The sequence below is a fragment of the Sus scrofa genome, chromosome X (genome assembly GCF_054392235.1).
Source record: "Sus scrofa isolate SSC_HxYL_T2T_F1_AM1 chromosome X, Sscrofa_HxYL_maternal_Yorkshire_Landrace_v2.0, whole genome shotgun sequence".
In the NCBI taxonomy this organism is placed as follows: domain Eukaryota; kingdom Metazoa; phylum Chordata; class Mammalia; order Artiodactyla; family Suidae; genus Sus; species Sus scrofa.
In genome coordinates, this window is record NC_139401.1 from 77,648,701 (window position 1) to 77,669,417 (window position 20,717).

Here is a 20,717-nt window from a genome sequence, read left to right on the forward strand (position 1 = left end):
GGCTGAGTAGTATTCCCTTGTGTATATAAAAATACAATATCTTTTAAAATTGCACCCCGAAAAATTAAACACCTAGGAATAAACCTGACTAAGGAGACAAAAGACTTATATCCTGAGAATTATAAAACATTAGTCAAGGAAATTAAAGAAGATTCAAATAAATGGAAAGATATCCCATGCTTCTGGATTGACAGGATTAATATTGTTAAAATGGCCATACTACCCAAAGCAATCTACAGATTCAATAGAATTCCGATCAAATTACCCATGACATTTTTCACAGAACTAGAACAAACAATCCAAAAATTTATATGGAACCATAGAAGACCCAGAATTACCAAAATAATCCCGAGGAAAATAAAACAAAAACAAGCAGGAGGCATAACTCTCCCAGATTTCAGAAAATATTACAAAGCTACCATAATCAAGACAGATTGACTTGTACAAAAGCAGACATACAGACCAATGGAATAGAATAGAGAACCCAGAAATAAACCTGGACACCCATGGTCAATTAATCATTGACAAAGGAGGCAAGAGCATAGGATGGGAAAAAGTAAGTCTCTTCAGCAAGTGGTGCTGGCAAAACTGGACAGCTGCATGTAAATCAATGAAACTAGAACACACCCTCACACCACACACAAAAAATAAACTAAAAATGGCTTAAAGGCTTAAACATAAGGCAAGACACCATCAAACTCCTAGAAGAGAATATAGGAAAAACATTCTCTGATATCAACCATATAGACATTTTCTTCGGTCAGTCTCCCAAGGCGACAAAAATAAAAACAAATATAAACCAATAGGTTAATTAAACTTAGACACTTCTGCACAGCAAAAGAAACCATAAAACAAAAGACAACCTATGGAATGGAAGAAAATATTTTCAAATGATGCAACTGATAAGAACTTAATCTCTAAAATATACAAACAATTTATACAACTCAACAGCAAAAAAAAAAAAAAACAAAAAAAAACCAAAAAAAAAACCAAATCCAATTGAAAAATTGGCAGAAGATCTGAATAGACATTTCTCCAAATAAGATATACAGGTGGCCAATAGGCACATGAAAAAGTGACCAACATCACTAAGTATTAGAGAAATACAAACCAAAACTACAATGAGGTACCAAATCACACAAGTCAGAATGGCCATCTTTAACAAGCCAACAAATAACAAATACTGGAGAAAGTTTGCAGAAAAGGTTTCCCTCCTTCATTCTTGGGGGGATGTAAATTGGTACAACCACTATGGAAAACAGTATGGAGGTACCTCAGAAACTAAATATAGAATACCATATGACCCAGGAATCCCACTCTTGGGACAAAACTTTCATTGAAAAAGGTGTGGTAGATTATCTGTTTCTTCTTGAGTGAGATTGGGCAGTTTGTGTCATTCAAAGAATTGTTCTATTTTTATCTAAATAGCTGAATTGAAAGGTAAAGTTTCTTATACTGTTTTTTATTATTCATTTAATAAATAATTAATGAATTCATGTAGGGTCTATTGTGATGTACTTCTTCTTTCTTGATATTGGCAATTTCTTTTTTCTTGGTCAGTTTGACAAGAGGCTTATCATTTTTATTGATCTTCTGAAATAATTAGGTTTTTATTTCATTAATTTTTTTTTAGGGCTGCACCTGTGGCATATGGAAGTTCCCAGGCTAGGGGTTGAATTGGAGCTATAGTTGCAGGTCTATGCCACAGCCACAGCAACACAGGATCTGAGCTGTGTCTGTGATGTATACCACAGCTCATGGTAATGCTGGATCCTTAAGCCACTGAGTGAGGCCAGGGGTCAAACACACATTCTCATGGATCCTAGCTGGGTTCATTTCTGCTAAGCCAAAATGGGAACTCCTCATTAACTTTTTGTCTACTGTTTTTCTGTCTTCATTTACAATGCTTTCTGTTCCCATCTTTACTATTCCCTTCATTCTGCTTTATTTGGACTTAATTTTCTAGAATTTTTTCTAGTTTTTTTTAAAGAGGGAAACTTAGATTATTGATCTTTGACCTTTCTTCTTTTCTAAATATAAGCAATTAATGCTATAAATTTACTTCTAAGTACTGCTTTGGCTGAATTCTATAATTTTGATGAGCTGTATCTTTAAACAGCTTTGTTGAAGTATAACTGATATAGAAAGAGCTGCACATATTTAGTGTCTACAATTTGATGAGTTTGGCTTTATACAAAATCAAGTGATACCATCACCATAATCAAAGAAATCAATATATCCAAAACCTCCCAAATTATCCTTGTGTCCCATTGATATATTCTGTAAAAACACTTAGTTTGAGATCTACCCTGTTAACAAATTTTCAAGTGTTCAATTTTGTAATGTTAACTATAGGTATTATGTTCTATAACAACGAATTTATTTATCTAGCATAACTGAAACTATCCAACCACTGAATAACAATTTCCCATTTCCTTACCCTCTATGCCTGGCAATCACCTTGCATTCTCTGCTTCTGACAATTTTAGATACCTCACATATATGTAATCATGCTTTATTTGTCCCGTGATTAGCTTACTTCACTTATTATGTCCTCTAGGTTCACCAATATTATTGAAAATGGCAGGATGTCCTTCTCTTTAAAGACTGAATAATATCACATTGCATGTATACATTATATTTTCTTTATTCATCTGTCAATGGATACTTTGTTATTTCAATATCTTGGCTATTGTGGATAGTGCTGCAGTAAACATGGGTGTGTTGATAGCTCTTTGAGATCCTGGTTTCAATACTATTGGATATAGTTGCTCCTTGTTATCTGATGGGGATTTGTTTTAGGAACCCCCACAGATACGAAAATCTGAGGATTCTCAAGTCCATTACTGTTGGCAATCTGTATTCATCTATCCATGGGTTCAATATCCATGGAAACAAAATGTTGATTATATATCCAGGAATAGGATTGCTGATTAATATGGTAGTTCTACTTTTAATCTTCCTTGGAATCTCCATGCTGTTAGCAATAGATGCTGAACATTAATCTATATTCCAATCAAAAATGTACAGGGGTTCGAATTTCTCCACAGTTTTGCCAACACTTGCTATGTTTTGTTTTGTTTTAATAATAGACATCCCAACAGGTGTGAACATCACTTTGCTAAACTTTGCTAAAGACTGATAGTTTTGGACTGGTAATACTGTTTGAGAATTTTTTAAAAACATGGAATCATTTCTCTCTCTCTCTTCTTTGTCTCTCTCTCAAGCTTTTATAAATTGAAATATGAATAATTGTACTTTTGAATGATTCAAAATTCAGAATATTTTGGAGGTAGATGAAAGATATTAGTAATAATATTTCCAGGTATTTTCTCTTGGCATTTTAATTTTCTTGACATTGTCAAGACATGGTTCTTGTGTAACTATACACCATTTAGTTATTCTGCATAATTTAGTAAGAAGATACTTGAATATTCTCCAGTTACCACTATACTCCAATTTCTAAGATGTTTTGGGTAATGAATCACTCTGGAAAACTAAAGTATATACTCCTTCAAACAATAGAGCTTTACTTTTCATAAGTCTTAACTATTTTTGATGGAGCTATTTCTGAAGTACAACATACACTCTCCTGACTTTTTAAGCAGTATGAGGAGTAAGTAAGCTATCTTTTGCAAGACAATTTATAATGAGTCATCACTATAAATATGATCTATTAAACGACATTCTAGTAATTATGTAGAGGTGTTTCTCTATTCACTAAAAGACTTTAGATTATTGCATATGCATTTTATAGTTTGTCTCTCACTCTCTTTGTTGTCAACTGTCATTTGTCATGCTGTCAATGGGTTGCCCTTAAAAGAAATTCCCTTTACTCCTAAATTTTTCTAGATGTTGTGATTTTGTTGTTTTTTTTTTTTTTAAATCAGAGTTCCCATCATGGCTCAGTGGTTAATGAAACCAACTAGTAACCATGAGGTTGCGGGTTCAATCCCTGACCTCGCTCAGTGGGTTAAGGATCCAGCGTTGCTGTGAGCTGTGGTGTAATTCCCAGACATGGTTCGGATCCTGTGTTGCTGTGGCCATGGTGTAGGCCAGCAGCTATGGCTCAGATTCGACCCCTAGCCTGGGAACCTCCATATGCCACAGGTGTGGCCCTAAAATGACAAAAGACAAATAAATAAATAAATAAATAAATAAATAAATAATCAACTTGTTTCTTCTAATCTGGCAAAAAAGAGATATTTTTAGGAAAGACTTGAGGGGTTCACCCATAATTCTAATGCTTGGGCTTTACCTTGTAGATTCTTTGACATTTACTTCCCTGAGTTTGCTAGGTGAATTCTACATAAAAGAGGCATTAATACTGTGTTTCTTTACTATAGTGAAAGTCTATTCTAAGTTAAAATGGCTATTTCATTTCACACACTGTGAACTGAGTAGTAATGGAGTAGAAGGTATGATTAAAGTCAGCTCCTCTGAGCATGTGGGTATATGATAATGATAAAAGAAAATTTATGACACTAATTGTTTAATAAACTGAACAGCTGCCTTCTTTTTTGTTCAATAGTGAGTAAATGAGGCAAGAAAAAAACATTAGATGCAATATAATTCTTAACACAGAGGAAGTGGGTCTGGGGTGGAGAGGACAAAGTTATAGAGTTTTGGGGATTTTGGATTGAATTAATGTATGCATTCCACTCCTAGGTCATTATAGTCATTCTATCAATTTTCGTGTCTCAGTGATAGACAAAGGGAAGCCAGCAAGCCAAGTTTACCACTGAATATTTTTAAATAAGAGGGGTTTTACACTCAATTTTCTGTTATAATACTAAATAATCTCCTTTGTTCTGTCTTAGCCAATTAGGGAGAATAGGGCATATCAAGGGAGAAGAATTTTCTTAATTTCATCTCAATAGAATATAAGTTTCTGTGAGGTCGGGGTGGAGGGGAATAGTGAGCAAATTTTCATCTATTTAATTCTCCAGCTTCTAGAACAATAAAATAAAATTTAGAAAATATTTGAAAAGTGTTACTTCCACCTTTATTTCCTGAAAAAGTTTGTATAGATTTGATACTATTTATTTCTTAAGCATTTTGTAGAATTCACCAGTATAGTAATTTGTCCTTGGAGATTTTTTCAAAGAAAGATTTAAATTACAAATTCAATTTATTTAATAGATATAACGTGTTCAGTTGTTGTATTTCTTCTTAAACAAGCCTTCATAATTGCTGTCTTTCAAATTAATATGCACCTGCACTTTAAGTTGTTTACTTTATAGGTATAAAGCTAATAGTCCATTAGTATATTTTTAAAAGTCTATACAGTCTGCGGTGATATTCTTTTCCTCATTCCTGATATTGGTAATTTATGTCTTCTCTCTTTTTTGTGTACAGTCTTTTTTCAAAGATCCAGGTTTTGGTTTCATTGCATTTATTTTTTTAATTGAAGTATAGTTGATTCAAAATATTGTGTCAAGTATACAGCATAGTGATTTAGTAATTTTTGCAGGTTATGTTCCTTTATAAGTTATTATAAGATACTGGGGATAATTCCCTGTGCTATATAGTATATCCTTGTTTCTCACCTGTTTTATATATAGTAGTTTTATCTGTTACTGTTTTCTATTTCATTTATTTCTTCTCTTATTATTTCCTTCTTTTGGCTTATTTTGGGCTAAACTTGCTCTTCTAGTTGTAGTCTGTTAAGGTGAAGCTCAAGTAATAGAGTTTCAAGCTTTCTATTTTTCTACTACAAGTAGTTATTGCTTTAAGCACTGAATTGACTGTATTCCACATATTTTGATATGTTGCAATTTCATTTTCATTGATAACACAGAGATTTCTTATTTCCTGGTGGGCTCTTCTTTGACCCATTGGTTACATACAAGTATATTGTTTACTTTCCAATTATTTGGGGATTTCCTAGATACCTTTCTTTTATTAATTTTTTAGTTTAATTCCCTCATTATCAGAAAACATCCCTGATATGACTTCAATTTTTTAACTTTTTTTTAAATAATTTTTTTTATTTTCCCACTGTACAGCAAGGGGGTCAGGTTATCCTTACATGTATACATTACAATTACATTTTTCCCCCACCCTTTCTTCTGTTGCAACATGAGTATCTAGACAAAGTTCTCAATGCTATTCAGCAGGATCTCATTGTAAATCTATTCTAAGTTGTGTCTGATAAGCCCAAGCTCCCGATCCCTCCCACTCCCTCCCCCTCCCATCAGGCAGCCACAAGTCTCTTCTCCAAGTCCATGATTTTCTTTTCTGAGGAGATGTTCATTTGTGCTGGATATTAGATTCCAGTTATAAGTGATATCATATGGTATTTGTCTTTGTCTTTCTGGCTCATTTCACTCAGGATGAGAGTCTCTAGTTCCATCCATGTTGCTGTAAATGGCATTATGTTATTCTTTTTTATGGCTGAGTAGTATTCCATTGTGTATATATACCACTTCTCCCGAATCCAATCATCTGTCAATGGACATTTGGGTTGTTTCCATGTCCTGGCTCTTGTGAATAGTGCTGCAATGAACATTCGGGGGCACGTGTCTCTTTTAAGTAGAGTTTTGTCCAGATAGATGCCCAAGAGTGGGATTGCAGGGTCATATGGAAGTTCTATGTATAGATTTCTAAGGCATCTCCAAACTGTTCTCCATAGTGGCTGTACCAGTTTACATTCCCACCAACAGTGCAGGAGGGTTCCCTTTTCTCCACATCCTCTCCAGCACTTGTTATTTGTGGATTTACTAATGATGGCCATTCTGACTGGTGTGAGGTGATATCTCATGGTAGTTTTGATTTGCATTTCTCTTATAATCAGCGATGTTGAGCATTTTTTCATGTGTTTGTTGGCCATCTGTATATCTTCTTTGGAGAAATGTCTATTCAGGTCTTTTGCCCATTTTTCCATTGATTGGTTGGCTTTTTTGCTGTTGGGTTGTATAAGTTGTTTATATATTCTAGAGATTAAGCCCTTGTCAGTTTGTTTTATGGCCCCAAGTATGGTCCATGTTGATAAATTTTCTATGTGCTTAGAGAATAATATACCCTACTGTCTTTGGGCAAAGTCTATTGCTTGAGTTGGTCAAAAGTGTTGTTCAAGACTTAAGCAGTTATTAACTTTCTCTCCACTTGTTTTAGCAATTACTAAGAGAATCTGTCAAAATTTCTAATTGTATACTAGTTTGTTTCTCATTTATCTTTTATCAGTTTTTACTTCATATATTTTGGAGCTCTGTTATTAGGTACACAGATATTTAGGATTTTTGTGTTCTCTTAATGAATTGATGCCCTTATCAGTATGAATGATTTTTACTTCTGATAATATTTTTCCCTGAAATCTTTATCTGATATCAATATGGTCACCTTTCTTTAGATTCATGCTATGTATATGTATATATATTTTCTTTTATTTATGTTTAACCTATCCATTCCTTTATATTTAGGTAGGTTACTTATAGATATTATATAGATGAGTTAAAGTCTAATGTGACAATATCTGCCTTTTTACTAGTATGTTTAGACTATTTTGCTATTAATACGATTATTGATACGGTTGGGTTTAAATACAGTTTTTCTGTTTGTTTTCTATTTGTCTCACCCGGTTTTTGTTCTTTTTTCCTCCTTTTCTATTTTGATATTGATTAGACATATTTTACAATTCTATTTTATCTTCTTGGTTAACTCATCACTCTTTGTCATGTTATTTTAATGATTGTTTTAGTGACCACAGTATACATCTTTAACTTATTATCAAGATAATTTAATCTTAACATTGTGTATATATATACTACTTCACATGTAATAGAAGAATCTTACAAAAGTATACTTCTGTTTCTATTCTACTTTCTTTGTGCTATTGTAGATATACATTTTGCTTTAACATGTTATGAAGTCCCCAATAAATGGTTATTTAAAAAATTTAACAGTTACCATTGAAAGTAATTTTTAAAAATTAAAAGATCATATGTTTACCTACATATTTCTTATGTGTCCAAATTTATTTTTTAGGTGCAAATACAAGGAACTTTACTATAATGTCTTTCATTTTCTTCAACTTATAAAGACAAGCTACATACAAAACAGAAACATAACAATCAACAAAAATTAATTTTGATTTATCATTTTCCTTCTACCTGAGGATTTCCTTGAACATTTTTAGTAGTGTGTTTCTGCTGGCAATGCTTTTTTTTTCTTTAGCATGAGTAAGAAAGCCTATATTTTCCTTTGATATTTTGATAAAGAATTCTCAGTTAACAGATTTTTTCTTTCAGTACTTTAAAGATATTGCTCCATTGTCTTCTGGGTTTCATTGTTTTCAACAAGATGCCTCCTGTCATCCTAATGTTTGTTTCCCTGTATATAGCGTGTCTTTCCCTCCTGGATACTTTTAAGATTTTCTTTTCTCTTTGGATTGTGGTAGTTAGATTTGGAGATGCCTTGGAGCCATTTCCTTTAGCTTTCTTCTCAGAATCTGTTGAGCTTCTTGACAATGTGGGCTCATAGTTTTCACCAAATTTGGAAAAATTTTAACTGTTAACTTTAAAATACTTTTCTTCACCCTCTCACCTCTGCAACTCAAAAAACATATATATTAATATTGTCCCACAGCTCATTGTTGCTCCATTCTATTTTTCCCTCAGTTTTTCTTTTGTCTCTATACTTTCAACTTTCATATTTTAATAAATCTTTCATTTCTTTCCTCATCACACTTGTGCTTTCCTCTGTCTTCTTGAACATAGAGAATAATAGCTGTTTTTACATCCTCTACTAATTCTAAAATCTATCATTTTTCATTCTGTTTTTGATTGTTTTTTTTTTCACCACACTATGAACTGTATTTTCTTGTTTCTTTGCATGCTTAGTAATTTTTTCATTCAATGGCGGATATTGATAACTTTTTTGTTGGATACTGGATGTTTTTGTATTCTTTAAATATTTTGGAATATATTTATGCCACTTGGAAATTGATTTATCTGAAGTTTGTTTTGTTAGCCAAATACAGAATTGCCTTTAGTCTAGAGCTAACTTGTCCCATTACTAAAGTAATACCTTTCTGAAGGTCTTCCTAGATCCTCCTAGAAGAAATGTGAAGTTTTACAGCATAGTGGTTGTAAATGTAAAGTACTCCTGGTCTTGTGTGAGTTCTAAGGATTGTTTGCCTGATTCTTTCTAGTGGTTCTTTCCCTGTCTGCAATAGTTTTCTCACACACTGGAGCTGATCATTATTCAGACAAAGACAGACTTGAGGGGCCCCTCTACAAATCTCCAGAACTCTCTTTGATGAGCAGTTTTCTCCTTTCCAATACTCTGTACCTCAAATTCTAGCCACACTGTTCTCCCTGAATGCTGAGTTCTGTCTCCTCAACTAAGAGAGACTTGCAGGCTGTTAATTTCCCTTTCCCTTGATTGCCGTATGGATACTTTCTCCAGGCAGTGAGTTGGGACACTCATAGGGTTTATCTTATGTATTTCCCTTCTCTCAAAAATCATGGCCCTGTGCTACTTTTTTTCATATGTACAAAATCCATTGCTTCATATGTATTTTTACTAATTTATGTTTGTTTTCAGATATTTATGGTGAAATGGTAAACCCTGTTCCTGTTACTTCATCATGGCTGTAAGCAGAAATTCAGGTGGCCTTTTGGAGTGGTGGAGTGGGAATACTATGTTAGAAATCAGGACATCTCTGTTCCTATTAAGCTTCACTACTTGATAGTTTTGTGACCTTAGCACAGACAATTGGTCTCTTGGGTCTCAGTTTCTTCATCTGGAAAATAAGGTTAAAAAAATCTGTCCCACTCTTCTTCACATAATGAATTATCTTCATTAAAATACTTGGTATACTATAATGTGCAATGCAAAAGTTATTTTTGTTAATTGTAAATATTTATTGGTCATTCCTACTAAGAAGAATTATTTTAACATATATCAAACCACTCCCACATCATTTGTATATAAACCTCAAATGAAGGGAATATACACTAATCTATTATCATGGCAAAAGGACTGATTCTGACTATCTTCTATGTAATGAGAGTTTGATCTTTCAAAATTTTGGAGAATGAAAAAATTAAGCACAACACCAATGGGCATTCTGTCTGTGTATATCAATGCCTTTGCATACTTTTTTAAATGTAAATTTAATATTGAAAATAAAAAGATATTATCTTAAAATAGGAGAATTGTTCTATTAAAAATTGAGTTATTAAACAGTGTTTAATTTAGCAAAAGCTTGATTAAGCAATAATGAAGTGACACTCACTCTGAACTTAACTAAATTTGAATATGTGTAAAAGAATTGCTATTGTAAATTTGTTCTATGTCACTTTAATCTATCATTTACATGTAATGATCCTCATCTTTACAAACAGAAGTTCTCCCTATTTAGTTATTTTATAATAAACTTGCCAGAATTTTCAGATATTGCAAAAAAAAGAAATTTGAGCATCTTCTAAGCATAAGACCAGGTAATAAGCATTGTATCTATTCAAATACTATGAGAGGATATTCATTATTTGTTTATTGGGCTATAATTACTGAAATGCATTGTACATATCTCTTTTCTTCCATTTTAGAGGCATAATTGGCCTATAACACTTAGGTGGAAATAAGAAACAGGAAATTTTAACAACCTATCATATAACTTTCTCAGGGCACAAATAAATTGTACACTGGCCTCATTTTAAAAAACACTTAAAAATTCTATGTAATTAATGTTCATATTTTGAAGCTGTATAAAAGCTAAATTTATATTCATAGTGACATGAGCACAAACTCCAAGAGAATTTTATGTATATATTTTCCATATAAATAGATGAAAAGATATGTCTATAGTGCCATTTACTTCTATAGCCACGTCTAATGTTTAAATTCAAAAGGATAAAGAGTTCCCACAGGAGCTCAGCAGAAACAAATCTGACTAGCACGCAGGTTCAATCCCTGGCCTCATTCGGTGGGTTAAGGATCTGGCGTTGCTGTGAACTGTGGTGTAGGTGACAGATGCGGCTTGGATCTCACATTGCTGTGGCTGTGGTGTAGGCCAGCAGCTACAACTCTTATTGGACCCCTATCCTGGAACCTCCATATGCCACAGGTGTGGCCCTAAAAAGACAATAAATAAATAAATAAATAAATAAATAAAGAGGATAAATGTTAAAAAAAAAGGCATCAGCAAATAGATATGCTAGGTCAGATTTCTTCATCAATTATAATAATTTGCTAGCTTTGAATGACACTTGCTTTTATCACCAGGTGGTAATGTTAAAATAATAAAATACTTTTAAACTACAAATAACTTATCATGTATTCAGATGTCAAAACTTACAACAAAATAAAAAGGATTGATTTCAGATAATCAGTTGGACAACAGAAGCATAAACAAATGGATAACTGATTTCCTGTTATCTTTCGCTCTGCTTTCATATAATTCCACATGCACACATTCATACAGAATATATGACAATTAATGACAAGTGATATATAGCATCTCCTGATGATTTAAATAGTACCTTGATTCATATATATTTGTTGACTAAATTCTGTTTCTTTTTACATTTACACCCTCAAGCAAATTGTGCAAGTAAATCATTTCTCTTTCACCAGTTCATGACAGTGGTTCCACTGCCTTGAGCATTGACCACTACCATCTTGCAATTAACATTATAAACATTCTAAGTTAATACATTAAATGTAGTTTGCATTTTAATTTACTATTAAGGGAAACTCTATAAAATTTCACATAGTTTCATATTGCAAAAAGATTATTAATAAATTACTCCTTATATCAAAATAATAATACTTGAATTTTCACTATATAGTTAATTTATCCTTATTAGTTCTCTCAATTTTTATTCAACATCCACATGACTCCATCCTACATACCTTACCCTATCTTTTCTTTTACTTACTCCCAGCGAGAATTTTCATTGGTATTTAAAATTTGTTTTTAAAATGTCAAAGAGATATTTCTTCATTTAAACTAGATATTCCTTTGGTGTTCTGTAAATCAGATTCACATAGTATGTGTTAAGATTTAAGGGTAGTTTTACCTAGAAGCAAAAAGATTGGCTATTTGAGTCTCTTATATCTTTAATTCCTGAATTTATTACAAAAATTTGCAAAAACTTAGGGGGGTAGTACATATCCTGCTCTTCGGAGGTTAGAGGAATATTTCTCATGGAACGTTTGGTGGTAAGTAGGTAACAGTTTAAAATTACACACATGTATAGTGTTGAAATAACATACATACATTTAATTTATCAAATAGTAGAAGTATAAATTTATCCCCACAAATAATTGCAATAGACAAACTGCCTAGTGGCTTAAAAGCATTATGGAGAGCAACTCAAATCTGATAGTCAGAGGTAAAGATTTTCTTTCTTCCTTTAAAACAAGAAAACATAACTGAATCACTTTGTCATACAGAAGAAATTATCACAACACTGTAAATCAACTGTATTTCAATAATTTTTTTTTAAAAAAGAAAACAAAATCTTTCCTATACTGTCCAAATCTATATTTGGGTCTCTGAGGAACTCTGCTTTAAGGTCCTCAATTCATTCCATCAAATGAATTTTAATTGTGATTTATGATTATAAAAGAGAAGTTTTGTCATTATAACTGGTGGAAAGGCTGTGTGTGTGAATGTGCATATTGTGGGGATTTTTTTCAAGATTTTAAGTGAAATAAAACCCTTAAATTTAAAAATTCATAAAACTTGCAGACTTATGAAAATATGTCCTTGGACCTCTAGGTGTCTGCAGGCTTAACATAGGGCAGTGTCTTTAAACTGAGGACTGTTTTCTTTTTTTCAGACCATCTACGCTCTTTTGTAACACTCTGTTGACAAGTCAAGCAATTAGGATAAATATCGTTTCAATAGTAAGGTCATTACTCTCAACAAAATAAGTGGATTCACTCAGACTCTTAACAATTTTACCCATCAATAGGTGTAGCTGTCTTCTCTATGAGAAAATGTTAACTCCAGAATTAAGCAAAACTGATGTATATTAGCTAGATAACACTTTAATTAATGCTACTTTACACATGTGAAAATGGACAAAAGGAAATTCAGTTTTTTTCTATAACTACCAGTTCTTAAAAGTTTAAATTGTACGGGAAGTCATATTTCACTTTATATCAGTGTTTCTTGGACTTTGATGTGCACATGAATCACCCTAGGATCTTATTAAAATGCAGATTCTGATTCAGTAGGTCTTGGGCAGAGCCAGAGATTCTGCAATTTCTAGGTTCCCAGGTGATGCCCATGCTACTACTCCATGCTTGATAACCCACACTAGTAGCAAAAATTTAATAGACATAGATGTACCAAACCCCACTAGAAAAGTAAACTGGCGCCAAATCACAACCAATACTGAGTTCAAAAACATTCTCTCTCTACATCAAGTACTACTGGTTGAGAAGAGGGGAAAAAACCTCAAACTGACCTTTAGCATCTTTTAAGAATTCAGTTGGTGATAAAAGTGAGCCTATGGGTTCTAATTAAAATGGCTGACTGCATATTCAAAAATAACTTCATATTACCTTAGAATAACAGGTATGACTCAAGGCTAAGCATTCTATACCTAATGTAATATCTCCCATTAATGTAGAATATATTTTTTCTTCTACATTTTACACTTCCTCCAATCTCTCTCAATAGTTTCTCTGTTGAGATTTCAACACAACAAATGATTGGTCTATGAAAGGGCAAATCTATTTGGAGAATGGGCATCAGATAATTACTTTCCTAAATGGCATAGCTATTTCATTCATAAAACACACAATAGGTAAACCAAGCTAACCAAGTAAGAAAGTATAATACATGAAAAAATATACTAAAGCAATATATTAGTGTAGGAGAAAGGTTATAATCTACCCTTTTACAAAACGCAATGAAGAAATACTTTCACCACTGTTTGGTACTTGACAGTAGGAAAGAATAGTGTATGGGTCTACATGCCCTGTCCACTGAAGCCACCAGAGTCAAAACAAGGATCCCTTCTCCAAAAGCTCAGCCTCACTGGGAGGAAAAGGAAAATGTCACAGGCATTATACTCATAAAGATAACTTAGGGAGAAATTTTACACACACACAAACACAATTTTAAAACAATAATTAAAGACAGGCCTCACTCTAGCATTTCAACCTACAACCTAGTAGTTAAGAGCGATGTTTCTAGAATGACACCTGCTTTGAAGTACTGGCTCTACCACTAGCTAGTTGTATGACCGTGGGCAAGCACTATGCACAAATGCTTGTCTACCTGAGAAAAGTGCCTACCCAAGGCATGTAAGTCACATGTTCCCATAGCTATTTTAAAAACCTTAAAAAAAATTTCCTCCAGGAGTTCCCGTTGTGGCTCAGTGGAAATGAATCCGACTAGTATCCCTGAGGATGCAAGTTTGATCCCTGGCCTCTCTCAGTGGGTTAAGGATCCAGTGTTGCTGCGGTGTAGTCAAAGGCATGGCCCGGATCCCACATTGCTGTGGCTGTGGCATAGGCTGGTGGCTAAAGCTCCAATTCAGCCCCTAGCCTGGAAACCACCATATGCTCCAGGTGTGGCCCTAAAATAAATAAATAAATTAATTAAATAAATAAATAAATAAATTTCCTCCAATCCCAAAGAAAGAGAAGCTAAGAAAACATTTTCCTCAATTTTTGCCACTCTTAACAAATAACACATTTAAAGATGCGAAGGATCAACACAAATGCACATAAGTAAAACAATAGGAGATCAAAAAGTTAGGACAGCTGCTATTGTAGATTTCTTTACAGAATGTCAGATGTCAGATGTAAAGTATAGCATTTGATTGACATAATATAATTTCATTTGTTCAGTTGCCATATACCTAGATCTCTGGTTAATCCAGGCAATTTTGCTACTAGTTGGCATAAGGATGGTTCCATTTGCACAGACAGTTTTAAGTTTATTGTCTTGAAATTTTATGCAGGTTAGAAAGGTCTTAGATATCAGTGATAGCTTCTGAACATACTAACCTCTTCAGCTCACTTTGTATGCAGCATATCTTTCTCTAGACTTTTCACTTCCAAGCCAGTATGCACAGATATAGTGTACCCAGTGCAAGTATAAGACATCACCAATTTCATGTTTAGCTGACTCCACTGCAAAATCAAAATCAACAATTCAGATCTTTTTATCCTACTGGGGATTGCACTACACAAAAATATAATTACTTCTGGGGATAAAATTTTAAAATCAGAATTAATTAAATATTTTTAAAAATATATTTTATACAAAATTTTGTGCCATCTTTTTCAACCAAGACCAAGAATGTTTGTTTTAATAAGATACCTAAAGAGAAATGTAACTATATACCATTTAGTCAAGTTTAGAAATCACTATTTTGTAGAAGTAGAATAGTGTTCATGAAACATGGTATAAAACACATGCATGTATGTGTGCGCACACACACACAAACACACACACACACACACACACACACACACACACACACACACTGGGCTAGGACTCCAGAGATTTAGATCCTTGCTAAAGAGCTTCCAAAAATATACTGCACATTACAATATATATACAAATATATTGTATACCTTGGTGATTGAGTCAAACAGACCTGTATTTGCATCCTGATTGTGACATTTTGTAGCAGTGTGGCCCTGGGAAAGTGAACTACCTTGAGCCTCCGTTTTCTCATTTATAAAATGGCAAATAATACTAGAAACTATCTCACAGGGATTTTGCAAAATTTAAATGTGGTAACATATATAAAGTTAACACAATGCCTGGCACTAAGCTTAATAAATATCAGCATTTTCTAAGGCTGGCAAGATACTTCACTTTTCTGAACTTCAGTTTCCTCATATGTAAAATGGGGGGGGGACTGGCTTATTAGAAAATCTCTAATATACAGCGCAAATGAAACTTTCCACAGAAAAGAAAATCATGGACTTGGAGAATAGACTTGTGGTTGCCAAGGGGGAGGAGGAGGGAGTGGGATGGATTGGGAGCTTGGGGTTAGTAGATGTAGACTATTGCCTTTGGAATGGATTAGCAATGAGATCCTGCTGTGTAGCACTGGGAGCTATGTCTAGTCACTTATGATGGAGCATGATAATGTGAAAAAAAGAATGTATACATGTATGTGTAATTGGGTCACCATGCTGTACAGTAGAAAATTGACAGAACACTGTAAACCAGCTATAATGGAAAAAAATAAAAATCATTGTGTGTGTATATATATATATATATATATATATATATATATATGCACACACACACATATATATATATATACACACACACATACATATATAAAGAAAATCTCTTCCAGTTCAAACTATAGCTTAAATGAGAAAGTCCAATGCCATCCTTTCATCCAGATAGGAATTGTAAAATAAATCTTAAAATACAAATGCCATGTTTTAATTTTTTTTCATATTTTATTTTAAGCCCTCTAAAATGAGCAGTATATTCCTAAGCATTACATTCTATCTAGAGTATTCTGCCTTTGAACAGTTTGTCTGTTGATCTAAATGTAAATGGCCAGGTAAGTATTAGTAGTCACTATGCAAGCCAGCTACAAGTTAAAACACTTTGAGGGTATTCATATAATGCAGGTAATAAGAGAAAAAGTCAAGAAAAAGAATTTTCCCTTATAGTAAATAACAGTCACAGTTCACTTACAATAATCCATGACAATGATTTTCAAAATTTTACAAATTATAATACCCTTTTGAACTACTTTTCATCTCTATTCTTAAACTGCAAACCTTAATGTGATATTGGATCGGTGCCTCAAAGTGAAGCAGCAGTCAAAGTGAAATCTGTAGAAAGCCTCTATATTAAACCACAATCACTTTCTTTCAAATAAAACTGAGCTCCATGACACAATGTACTTTGAATCCCAAGGGTAGGAAAGTAACAACCAATATGCTATATACTAGCAGTTATGGCAATTATCACAATTATTAGCTCTGATTCAAGAGATAAACAAATGAAAACTATCAGTGACAGTTAATGTAAAGTAGCAAATGCAAGACATCTTGCAATACAGTGAATAATTACTAGATTTAAGAGAAGAAGCATGATGCAATATTATCAATCAAAGGGAAATATAGAAAAAAGAAAAATGTCTTAGTATTTTTCAAACTGAGAAAATTAAAGACAGAACCATTTCTGGGATAATGTTCCCTTGGTCTTGTTTATGAGGACAGAACATAGTCACAGGTCATCCAATGTACAGGGATATCTGTATCACAATTTTTTGACTCATATTCAGGCTTATTCAGTCACTGGAGGTTCTCTTGCCTGACCAATGATGGATAAGTTTTCATTTATATACAATTCTTTCTATAATACTGTTTCCCAAGAAATTGGAAAAAAAGGCTAGATATAGCTATAGATATTTCAAATAGTACCCAGGTGCATTGGACAGTGGATAAAGAAGTATATGGTAGATGGCATGGTCCCAACTCTTGAGGATGGGTTTTAAATCCAGTTGAGGAATCTAGTCTAACACATACACACACAAAGTTGAAAATAAGAAGACAATATAAAGCAGGCTATAAGAAAGTGACAGATATAATAACTAATATAGGAGTTCTAGAAAAGAAAATGAGCTTAATAAGGGTTGGATTGGGCTTGGAAGGTACTTATGGGTAAAAGTTGAACAGGCACAAGAGAGAGCATCCTAGGTGAATGGAGTGATGGTGGTACAAGGAGTAAAGTTCTAGAGGTAGATTGTTCAAGGGACATTAGGTAGAGTTGTGCAATGAGGAATAAAGTAAAAATAAGGTTCCCATGGTCCAATAAAGTCAGATTACAAAGCTCTTTGCAATCTAAGTGTAATTGAGCTTGGAACAATAGAAAATAGAGATCCAATAATATATTGGTGAAGAAAATGACTTGATGAAAAAAGTGACCAGGCTATTAGAATGGCAGGATCAGTTAGGGATTTGAGACACAGGTGAAGGGTCTTGAAATGACTGGACGGGTTGTGATGAGAGTTTAGATTGGAAAATAAGGGAAATATGGTAGGAGAGAGACTCCAAAGGAAAATTCACTAGGACTTGATGACCCCTTAACTATGAGAAATGGAGAAAAATCTAGATTCCTCTTCAAAACATTTAGGAGTTCATGATCAGACAATGGAGCAGAAGTATTAAAACACCACTATGCAATTTCTCTACCGAGGACAGACAGGCAGGTTGTTCCTTATGGTTGCTGAGTAATATAGCCCTTCCCAATGAAGGGGAGTTAAGAGTCTCCCATAGTAGTATCTGAGTTTGGTGGTTCCAACAGAGACACAGAAGAAGAAAGAAGAAGGACTCTGTATCAATCCTGAAACAGACACCAAGGTTTTATAAGAGACCCTTCCAAGAAGGAAAAAAAGACAAGAAAGGAAAATTTCTTACTCTGAGTCTCTCCAAATAATTTGTTTCAAAAATCACTGAGTGGAACCCCAGAGTTCTTTATAGATTAAAAGCTGGATTCACTTGAATAATTGGGGGGGGGGGGGTTCCTTCAAATGGTTTCTCATCTCAGTAATTTCTATTCCAAATTCCTCTCTGAGTTCTTTCCATTATTCTAAACCTGATACCTGGAGATTAAGAATTTGCCTTCTTACATTTATCAGGACTAGATATGCTCAGCAGGCCAGGCTCAAAGTAATTGGCTGATTTCTTTCCAACAATTACCGTTTGAAACATCACAGGATTAATTTACTGACCCTTCCCATACTCTGCCCAGACAGATCTCAGCCCCACCCCCTTCCAGCGAAACGGAAAAAGCGCCTGCGCAAACTCCATGCCTATTCTCCTGGCCACAACTACCCCCTCAAAGGTTGTCATTGCGCAAGCGCAGCACCTTCAGTGCGTTAGAGCGAGGCTGTGAGAAATCTACAGTCCAGTGTAATCTAGAAGTGGTAGAATTCACTCCCACTACCTTCTTCGGAGGCAGAGGCGCCACTTCCTCCTATCCCGGGCCAGAAGCGCGTCCCAAACGTAGCCCTCTCTTGGAGGTCGGGTTCTTCGCTCTCTGCCAGTGTCTACTGTAACCCAATCCTCAGCTCTTTTTTAACCTCACTCTGCCGCCAGGCTTCACTCCGAGGGTAGAAGCAGCTCTCTTCCCCAAAGCCGCACCAGTTTGTTGGCAGCCTCTTTAGGCTTCTGAACCTACGTGCCCCCCACTGGGCAGACCGTTAGCTCGGTGCTTTGCTAGCCCTCTTTCACCCTTCACACCCACCCATGCTGGGTTCTTACCTCGGGTGTAGTGCGGTCACGGGAGGGATCAGAGGATCCCAGATCAGGCCAGTGCTAGGGCAGGCGGATTCAGCAAGATTTTTCCTGGGTCTCCACTGCCTCCTCAGACAATGAAATCAGCGTGTCCGATCATCAATTCCCATCATGATCGTGACGTCACAAAAGACAGCGGCCAATGGGAGCCCAAGATCAGCTCCGGACAGTCCCTGGCCTCAGCCCAGAACCCAAGAGTGGGGAGGGGTGGGGAGAGAGATAGCTGCCTGCTGCCTCTTCCCCGCACATACCAGCTGCATCCAAAGCCAGGCCTTTCTTTACTTCTCCTTCCTGAGTAGATGTGAACTCCCAGCATCCTTGTGACTATTGTAGTTATATGCGAGCTATTTGCGCAGGTGCTGCCTGGTCTTCCAACTTGAGATTTGCTTTCAGCAGAATCAAATGATCACGCACAGAAATATAGTCTTTTGGGGTCAATATTCAATTGACAAGTATATGTTCAGTGTTACTGAAATCAAGATGTCTATTGAGCCTTTAAAAATTGTTATAAGAGTGAGTGTACTGTTTTATGTCTCCAGTTGACTCTGGCCACTGAAGAAATAAAATTACTGGCTCTGTTCACCTAACCTCAATCTCTGTTCTGCTGGAAGTTACTTGAGTAATCAACATTAATACTGTTACAGAAAAAAATCCTCAAGCCTTATGTTACATCAGTTAACACACTTGATACACTCCCAAAATTTGCTGGATGCCATGAGAGATGTAGAATTCATTGGTCCTTTGCCATTCTAGAACTTATAACATCATTTGGAAGATATGACGAGCACACAAAAAACATTCACAATAAAATAAAATATATGATCATGTGCTCAGTCATGAACTACAGACAAGAGTTATATCATTTAATGACTGGAGACATAGTGTGGTGATGATAGTTAGGGAAATAGTCTATGTTGTAATTGAAACTTGAGCTTGTTCCTGAATAGTGAATAAGAGAGGATGGAAAACACTGTATTAAAGGGGAAAAAGTAAGCAAAAGAAGAGAAGTGTGTGTGTGTGTGTGTGTGTGTGTGTGTGTGTGTGTATGTGTGTGTATGCTGAGCACTAAAAAATTCTCAAGCAAATTTCACTCAAATCATAGATTTCTCCCCAGGAGATACAGGGTGCGTGTAGGAGGTCAATGATGAAATCACCCTGACAGAGAACATATTTTGAGGACTAGGGAGATAGGATAGACATACTAAAAGTTTTTGAAGCAGGCAGAGAACTTGGATTTTATTAAAAACTACCAAAGGCCTTAGAGCAAGGTACCTCGATCCTCTGTAGTGGATGATTTATAGAGTAGCTTGAGTGTTTTTTTAAGCAAAAGTCAGGTCACATCTAGCTCCAGATTTTCCGATAGCTTTCTTTCATATATACCACAAAATACAAATTAGCCCCAAGGTCCTAAATGGTATGGCTTTTCCCATCTCTCTGGCCTCATTTTCTGCCACTTAGCCACTAAC

General features: G+C 34.7%; 1 protein-coding gene across 17 annotated transcripts in view; it reads right to left on the minus strand.

Moving 5' to 3' along the window:
- HDX (highly divergent homeobox) overlaps nucleotides 1-19,330 on the minus strand; it is a 288,121-nt gene extending 268,791 nt beyond the window's left edge. For 12 of the 17 annotated variants that reach the window (XR_014835863.1, XR_014835860.1, XR_014835861.1 and 9 more), the window contains exon 1: nucleotides 19,219-19,330. The gene's annotated coding sequence lies outside the window, so the exon portion shown is untranslated. Of the gene's footprint in view, nucleotides 1-14,976; nucleotides 15,103-19,218 lie in introns of all 17 variants that reach the window. The other 5 variants (XR_014835862.1, XM_085008834.1, XM_085008831.1 and 2 more) reach the window with 1 other exon arrangement.
- Nucleotides 19,331-20,717: the final 1,387 nt, after the last annotated feature.